We start from the raw sequence: 9,083 nt of genomic DNA on the forward strand, positions 1-9,083 counted from the left end.
TTGCAGTGGTATTAACGAAGAACAAATTGTGCGTGGGCTTTGGCAGTCGTGCTTCATGTTCAGTACGACTGATCGATGATATCAAGGTATTTATTATTCATTAGCGTTGTACCAGTCGTTGCTCTTCTGGCGTGCAATTAACGTGATTAATGTATCGTTTAATTGTTGAATTGGACCAGTGAGCTTCCTGTATCCTTGCGAAAATTCACAGACTGTTATTACTCTCCTTCTTGATTTTATACTGAATTTGTATTAATTTTAAAAGTGTTTATTACTTCTTTAATAGTTAGTTTGAAATGTATCATTTTTGAGTTCATTTATAAGAATTTACATATTTTGGTAGGTTTCTGAAACGGATTCATAATTTTAATACCATCTGATCTCTTAAATGCAACGATTGAGCACTACTTGATCACTTATTTTCCGTAATTTAAATACCTCTTCTGTTTCTATACTTCCATCAATTTTTCTACCATTTCTGCTACTTTAAAGTCGAAGCTTTGACATACATTTTCTTTATCGAGAAAAATAATCAAAATAGTTCTGACAAAATCAGTACCACTGCAAACAAATTTAGTTGCTTGTCTTCAGTTTATTTCGTAATTTTTTAAACTTCAAGAAACGTCAATAAATACATGTTGCATTCCCTTAACCCTTTACAGTCGGAGGACTGCGTACAGTCAAAATACCGATCAATACTTCAGTTCCTTTCTTCAACTAAATTACGTTCAAATTATATTTTCCTCAAATATACGTATTTCACGAATCACGATAATCACGTCAGCTGCTTTTCTCGCTCAAAACTATGTCACTTTACAGTTATTCACGAATCCTTCGTCCTGAAAGGGTTAAAGATCCACGAACCCAAAAAAACCGCCAAAGAAAACAGTCCTGAAATAAATACCGAAGAAATTGATACAGAACTTCCGTGGCAAGCCTGTGTCCGTGAAATCGTCAGGGACGCTCCGCCGTCTGATAGGGATCCATCTCTCGTTACCTCCCTTCGCCTCGATTTATTTACCATATTCCGCGAGAGTACCGGCAATCTGTTTCACCGCGGAGCATGCAGTATGCAACGCACATGCGCGTGTAAGCGAGCGGTGTCGCTTTGTCGTTGGCCGGCCGGAGATCAATAGGGCTCGATCATGTAGATCCCGATGGATCCTGATCGTATACACGCACGTGCATCCTGACTCGCCTAGGAGAGTACCGCATAATGCCAATCCCGAACCCTTTCGAGGACCGTCGTTCCACGCGGTGAATCCATGAATCTCTGAGAGTCCTCGCCCGCTCTCTCTCCATTCGTAGATTCACCAGTGCACGCATATATGTTTATTTGATATACGTTTGATCGAGGGATCGACGGTTCGATTTAAATGGTAAAGGAGTGAGGTATTCACGAGACGTACCGAGTGTATTTTTGGTCGAGGATTCTGGGCATTTTGTTCCTTGGAAACTTCACTTGGGGAGATTCAACAGGTGGTTGTTTTTAAATACACGTGTCCATTCAACAGGTGATTGTTTGTAAATACACGAGTCCATTCAACAGGTGGTTTTTTTTAAAGGCATGTCAAGGGATAGAATTAATTTTTATGTTATCGGTACAAGTTTTTCATTTTTTTCTTTCATATGCTGGCTGATAGTGTCTTTTTTCTTTCTTTTATTAGAAACGTTTAAAATAGAATCATTTTTTACTTTATGGGAATTTTCTATCTTATCGGTACAAATTTTTCAATTTCTTTTTTCACATGCTTGCCGATAGTGTTTCTTTTTTTTTAATTATAAATGTTTAGAGTTCATTTTTGTAACTAACGAAAAATGAGGAATTACAGGAAGATTTAAGGATTATCGTAAGTCGTATAATTGTTAAATATCCATGAAATTAGAAGGTGTATCATAAAACCACTTGTTCCTTAACGAATTTATCTTATAAATAGTTAGAATTACAATGGTTAAGATTAGACTTAAAGATCAGAATTAAGAAGTCGTATAAAAAATTCTCAAAGTTGCCAACTTTCTTCTGCAAAATTCTCGTGCAACTTGCCGCGCAAATTCTCGATTCCCCGAATTTCTCTTTTAATAATCAAACACCAAGAGTGACTCGTGGCAACAGTGAGATTCTCTCAGGAGCGAAATTAAATAAACGGAACGAAGCGGTTCGACGTGCCGTGAGGAAAATAAACGACTGCGAGGTCTCGATTGAAATATTACCTGCGAATGATGAAAATTGCCGGCGTTACGACGAGAGGGGAGATGATTTTCGATCAGTCACGGTGCTCTAGCGCTCCACTGAAATATTATATCATCCAACATCGTGGCACTTCAACATCAACGTTTCGTTTCCAATGAATTATCATCGTAAAACCTCCCCCCAAAAAAAAGATAGCGAGACGTTTAATTTGACATGGTCCATTAAACGTCAAAATCGCGGTCTGTGGTCCACGACTGGTTTAACTACGACCAGCGATGCATTCCGATTAAGATTCATAAAGAAGAGCGGATCGCAGTCTCGATTTTATAGGAACAATAAATTTAACGATATCTAGATCGATAAATTTCAAGATTCACTTTTACGATTCAACCGTTGGATCGATGTTAAATATTCCCTGATATTGCCAGCGTTTTATCGTATCGTTATCCTGGTTCGATTCCGTTTTGCGTTTCATGTTGTTTTCCTAATTCTTTTATTGGAGAAATACTGCTCTCGCCTAATCGGGAATTAGAACTCGATTTTCTTTATTTACACCTTACCTGTACAATTTTTATTCAGGTGTGCGAGTTAAGTGGTTCACCCTGTGTATTCTTTATAATATACTCTATTCTTAATTATTCCTAGTTAACCCTTTAGCAGTTTATCCAGTGACAAGCCGTATAGATTGCGTGTAGTGTGTTCCTGAAAACGAGTAAATGGAAAAAAAGTCAGGAAAGGGACGAGATGTCAAGAGTGTTTCCGTGTTTCAAAATCTGTCATACACGGCTTAATTTTTGCAAACATGCTTTTCTCCACTTTTTACGACAAACCGAAGTACTTTACAACACAAAAAAAAAGAAACGTTCTTTTGACCGAAATTTGTAATATTAGACTGTTAAAGGGTTAACTCTAATATGTATATTATTTCGAACAAATCTTCACTTTCGCTTAGCACCAGTGAAGCACTAAAAAGAATATTCAAAAATAAATAAATAAAACCTGATGTCCTTACGTGCTGCTGTTAAATAATTAACGAAGAACCGTACGAATGAATTTATCATTCAAACTGAATAAAAACAGACATATCGATTGAAATTTACTCTTAGAATTAGACTTCATTCCCACCCAATCATAGCTCAGAACTCAACCCCCTTCGTGTGCAGTGTAGATTCTTCACCGTGCAAAAGAAAAGATTCACTCGGAAAAATCCACAAACTTCCACCAGACGATGCATCATTCTCAAAGCGCAGATTTGCCTCCGCAACCCCCCATTTACAATGATCCGCGGCGTCATCAGAACAGAAGCGCGGCCCATTACAATATTAAAACACGCATTATTCAGGGTTCCCGTTTAAGAGGAGGAGGTGGAGTCGCCTCCTCCCATTTGCCCTTGGAAGGAGAGGAGCAAGCGCCAAGTGGCGAGATAAGAGTTCGCAGAATACGACGAAGAAGAAGAAGAAGGGCCGTAGCGGCGGTCGGGGGGAGAGGAAGCGGATAATTTGGTGGGTCGCGAGGATGTCGGGCGTATTTAAAATGCAAATGCAGGCCGCATCGCGGTGGTTCTTCCCGGTTTCTCATCCCGATCGTGGATGTGGTCCACGTAGTGAGCGCGACTTCTTCCTTTCGACCTCTCTCTCTCTCTCTCTCTTACCTGACCATAGGAAGCCGTCGTTCTTCTCGTCGCGTCTCTCGGGGCATCTTATTAAAGAACGCGCATAAGCGAGTGCAGCGCGAGCGGGAATCTCGAAGTCGAGCCGACTTTAAATGCGATTCTCCGTTTCGCGGATAGGAGGGAGAGACGCGAAAAAAGGAATCGAAATCAACCACTCTCTTCGTACCATTTACTAATATACTCGGTTGAACGTTAATAATGCATGAGACCCGCCTCCGAAAGATCCCAGAGCGTCGGTTTTGGAAGCGAGTCATGGGACAAAGTGGGCGCTGCCCACAGTACCGCCTCCGGTTATTTCAACCGTTCGTTCGTTTCACTCCGTTTTCGTACCGAGGTTTTTAACCACGATTTTACTTTTGGCTTATCTTGCTTCAGGGGTGGATCTACGGGTTTGCTAGGTTTTAAGCGGAATCGGACTCCACGGTGGGTTTTTCTTTTCGGTTATTTCTTGGGGGTGAGTGTGGGGAGAGGTAGGCGATGAAAGGAGGAGCAAGTTTGTTTGTTAATTGAATTAAACGAAGTGTAATACTCGAATGTCGTCATCGAGAAGCGTAATGTTCATTGATATAATTTTGCCTATTGCGAAATGCCTTTTTCACGGGTTTCGGTTTGTTCGTATTTTTTGTTCGAAATTTGCAGTATCGATGGAAATTGATTTTACGACGAAAGGGTCGGTTGCAGGACTTATATTGATAGGACATTTTTTGCTCCTCTTGGTGAGTACTATAAGCCCTTAAAGTCTGAAACACTTCTGTTTGACACCCTGTATAGATAATACTATAGGGAATAATAACTCCTTAATTACGGTGGAAATATTGCACACAAATTGCGAATATATTAAAAAGAGGAGAGAAAATTTTGATGCAATCTAATTAGCCATGAAAATTCTTGTGAAAAAGGAAGACCAAAGGGAATGCTTCTTTCCCTCAGCTCATGCACCGCGGCGATTTGAATAACCCAGGCGTCGATCTAAAAATAATCTCCGAGATATTCCGGAAGATAAGAAAACTCGTGGTTTAACCCGGCGAATCGTTGGACGGTCTATCTCTGCCGCGGGGAAGCGAGACGAATGCTGGGCGGGCTGGTTGCATCGAAACACCGAGACTTCTCGCGATTTTCAACGGTCTCGAGCTCAATGCCCTCGGTTAACGCCACATCGAACTTGACCGGGACAACTATCGACTCGATATAAGGGTACATTATCGTTCGTAAGTATCTTGGCCACTTGCCAGGTTCAGGTACACCGTGTGTCTATAATCTCACGATGAAATGTGGGATCGATCTTCTTGATAGAATTATCTCGCTTCTAATAAAAATAATTCATTAGTGAAAAATTTCTGTAATGTTTAAAACACTCTGAGGTATTATGACGAGAAAGTATCACTATATATTAAAATTCTTAATTGGAATAGACTAATTCTAGATCTACATTATGAGTGTCCAAATTTTTAGCTTGCCTGGGTTATGTGAAATATATAATTATTTATATTTTTTATTATGAAGAGTCGTGAAAAATATCGCTAAGAATCATGCAATAATGTTAAATGTTTACGATCTTGCGAAGCCGCGTTATTATCTCTCCTGCGCAACATGCTGCCCGCGGGACGCGTTACTAGCCCTCAAGGGCAACACACGGCCCGCGAGCCGCGAGTTGAACACGCCTGTTCTACGTACAAAACTGGTAAAAAAGATACTCCACATAATTGTTCGTTCCTTTCACATCTGTCCATCTCTACGAGGAACAATAAAAACAAACTCAGATGTAAATTGCAGTAACTCCAAACTTACTCCATTCGTACATCACCTTCGTTCACGTTTTCATTTAACTCTGGTCACATCACCTCCGTTATTCCTTCGCATCGTGCAACAACAATTTGATCCAAGTATTCCTCTAATAACTGTACTTGTGAGATATTTCGCGTATTATCGTTAGTACGCTCGTGTAATCAAATACTTATGAACGGCGCTGTATCTCGCGTAAAGCCCCGGATTTCTTGCCCCGTTCCATTCGCCATGCAGAATCACCACAAAGTAAAGGTAAACGAGCAAAAAAGGGGGGAACGATCGGGGCAACAACGAAGAGCTGATGCATTTACGCAAAGCGACTTATCGATTGGCTTTTTGTCGAATTTTTCGAAAGCACAGGCGGAGCGGAAGTCGTCGGGACGAACGTGAAACGAGCCTTCCCTGGCCACTCTTCATCGCGCTGCCGTCACGTAGTCCTTTTTCACGATGAAACGAGGAACCGACGTTTCTTGCATGCGCGTGCACGCCGAAGAATTGCATGCACGCCTTACCAAATCGAGGGGACTCGGTAATGATCCTCCCCGATCGAGCCTCGCAGCGTAGTAAGAACGTCGCGAATCGTCTTAATTCGAATACGTGCTCGTGCAAGCTGCTTTAAAGTCGAGAAGGGTTATTTCGTGCAGCGTGGGAGCTTCCCTGTGTGCTGTACTCTCGGATCGTTGGAGAAAAACGTTTCAGATTCGAGTTAATGGAGAAAGAGAGGGCTTTTCGTGCGGAATTTCTGGGAAGCTTGAAAACGAGCAGAGAGTGTCTGTTAGGTTATTGTAACCCTTTGCACTCTACTGGCGCCAGTATGGTGACTCATTCGTATTGAAATAAAGTGAATTTTCGAATTTTTTCTTTCGAGAGAAAATTTTGGATTTTCGAAAGTTTCGCTGCAAAAGTGAGAAGTGAAGTGCAGAGGGTCAATGCGGTTCTTGAAACACTTTTCTAAGGCACTGTCGTTCGTATTAGGACACTCACGAGTAGTTTAAGTCGAATTTTGCAATTTAGATCTATGTTTAAGGGCCTAGTAGTAAGGGCCTTGCTAATTCTACAACTTTTTCCTATTTTCTTCTTTCGGTCAGATCATTACCTATGTCGCCGCTATAGAATTTCCTTCGATGTTCATTCAAATATCTGTCACTTTCTGCAGGAACTTATAGAACGACCTAATAATTCGCTCATGGCTGCAAAATTAATTTTTTAATTAACACAGTTCATCAAGGTATGCATAAATAATATAAACTCTAAACGCTTTTGCTGATCTGGACATCGTCGATCAAGGATCAACGATCACTTCCACGAGAATTCAACGTGTCAAATTCCTGAAAAAACTTCCCGTCACAAACCCGAATCGCCTTAATTAACACCGCACAATACAGGCGAACGCAGCGCAAAATAAGCAAACTTTTTCTAACATTTTCACTCGACGATCATCGCCGTGATCACCGTCCACAAATCACCTCGCCCGAAGGCTCCCTTTCACGTCGAGCAAAAGAGGAATCGTGTAACGATCGCCTAAAGGTGTACCAGATATTTATGCGTGGCGCATACTTTCACGGAGACAAATGACGTTTCGGGCCGAAAAGCCCGTGAATGAGTTCGGCCGTTTTAAAGCGCCTAATTAAAGTGGCAGGCGGTAGCTGTTAGCCTCTGCCAAGGTTCTTAACGCGGATCGACGTTATCCGAGGACGTTACCCCCGTGAACGATTAACAGGACCGGCCTAATCGGCCGCGAATTCGTCCAGAACGATAATTACGCCCGATTTTACGAGCACGTTGCACGAGCATTCGCCGTTGATCGGTTTACAGCCTCCACACTCGGAGAAACGCGCCGCACGGAAACAGAAATATCGAGGATTTTTTACTCTTTTTATGCAGGTCGCTGTTGGAAAACACGAACGTCCGAGGGAAGCCGGTTGTAAGTGGACGCGTAAATTCTCATTCCGCTCGTTTCGCTGATTTTTCAACGGTTGTTATATCGCAGCTTCTTAATTTCACGGAACTTTGCTTACGGTTCGCCGCGATCGTTTTACTCTTGTTTCACAAGGGTTGTTTAATATTGGCTTCGCGCACCTCTGTGTAATACGCTTGGTCGAATTTTCTGATTTTGGTTTCGTTTCTCTTTCTGTTTGTTACCGTGATCTTATTTCTCGGTTGGAAGATATCACGATGGATGTTTCCCTATTGGTTGTTTAGTTTTAGGTTAAACTACGTTGATCGGTTTTTTTTAATATGTACACTCCGTACACGCTCTGATTCTCTCCGTACATATTCTGCTTTCGGGCTTGCGAAAGCTACCTTTATACATCTTTTTGTAGCTGCTAATTCGGAAAAAGGGCCAATCAACGCCTTTCCTAGAAAAATGCCTCTTTCGCGAACCCTTATTGGCAGGTAGATAGAAGCGATGCAAGTCAACGGTGTGGGTGATCGGTCGCGTGGTTCGTGTTGAGGACACGACACTTTCTTTTCAACCCTTTAACCTATGATTTTTTCTCTGACTATTCACCTAAGCGTCAGCCGTTTACTATTTCAGTACTGTATCAAGTAACGAAAGCTAGGCTGTCACAGATTAATTACATTTGGTAATCCTCAGTTTCACAAATATCAGGATTTTGCTCACATCTTGACCAAAATTTCCGCCACGAGTCTAACACGTTGTTGTGGGTTAAAGGGTTAACGAAGTGTGATGGTTATTTTTCGGGTGATTTGGGAGGACACGTTGTGTCGTTGAATTTCGTTTATAATTAGGTTAAATAACGTAGGAATATGTAGGAGTAGATGAAATGAAATCTGGAGGAAATAAAGCGACAAGAGTGTGTCTACGTGCAAAAACAAGTGAGAAAAAAGAATAACATTTTTTCGTATCGGGCCTCGTTTCCGAGTAAACCAGCGTTGAATATTTACCAAGTACGCGTATGCCTGATTGTACCGTAGGCTAGTTTTTGTTACGTTTCGATTCATAAACATCGCCAATGTCGGGGCTTGTTATCGTTTCTGAGTCAGACCTTCAGTCTTGGTCGTTCCGTCGATATGGCAACATACGGTAATCGAGAGTAGGTACGCCGATATAATTCTCGCGTTGGGTGCTTGTGCCGGTAAATTATTCCACTAATTACTACAAATTTCCGTCATTCTGACAGAAGAACAACAGAAGTGCGACACAGTGATATTTGTACGTTTAGACGTGAGATCGTGAAAACCGATTTATTCGGAAACGAAGCCCGATACGAAAAAGTGTTACTCTTTTATTTCCACTTATTTTTGCACGTAGAGTCACCCCCTTGTACCACCAGTTCGGAGGCACCCTGTGTAACGAGTTAGAAGAATTCTAAATTTAAGGAAAAAGGCGAAGTTTTCGTTGATACATTTTTATTTTACCACGAAAACAAACTTTTGTGAAAAAGACACAGGGAGCATTTTCGTATTCTA

Source organism: Habropoda laboriosa, unplaced genomic scaffold (genome assembly GCF_001263275.1).
Source record: "Habropoda laboriosa isolate 0110345459 unplaced genomic scaffold, ASM126327v1 scaffold126, whole genome shotgun sequence".
NCBI classification, from domain to species: domain Eukaryota; kingdom Metazoa; phylum Arthropoda; class Insecta; order Hymenoptera; family Apidae; genus Habropoda; species Habropoda laboriosa.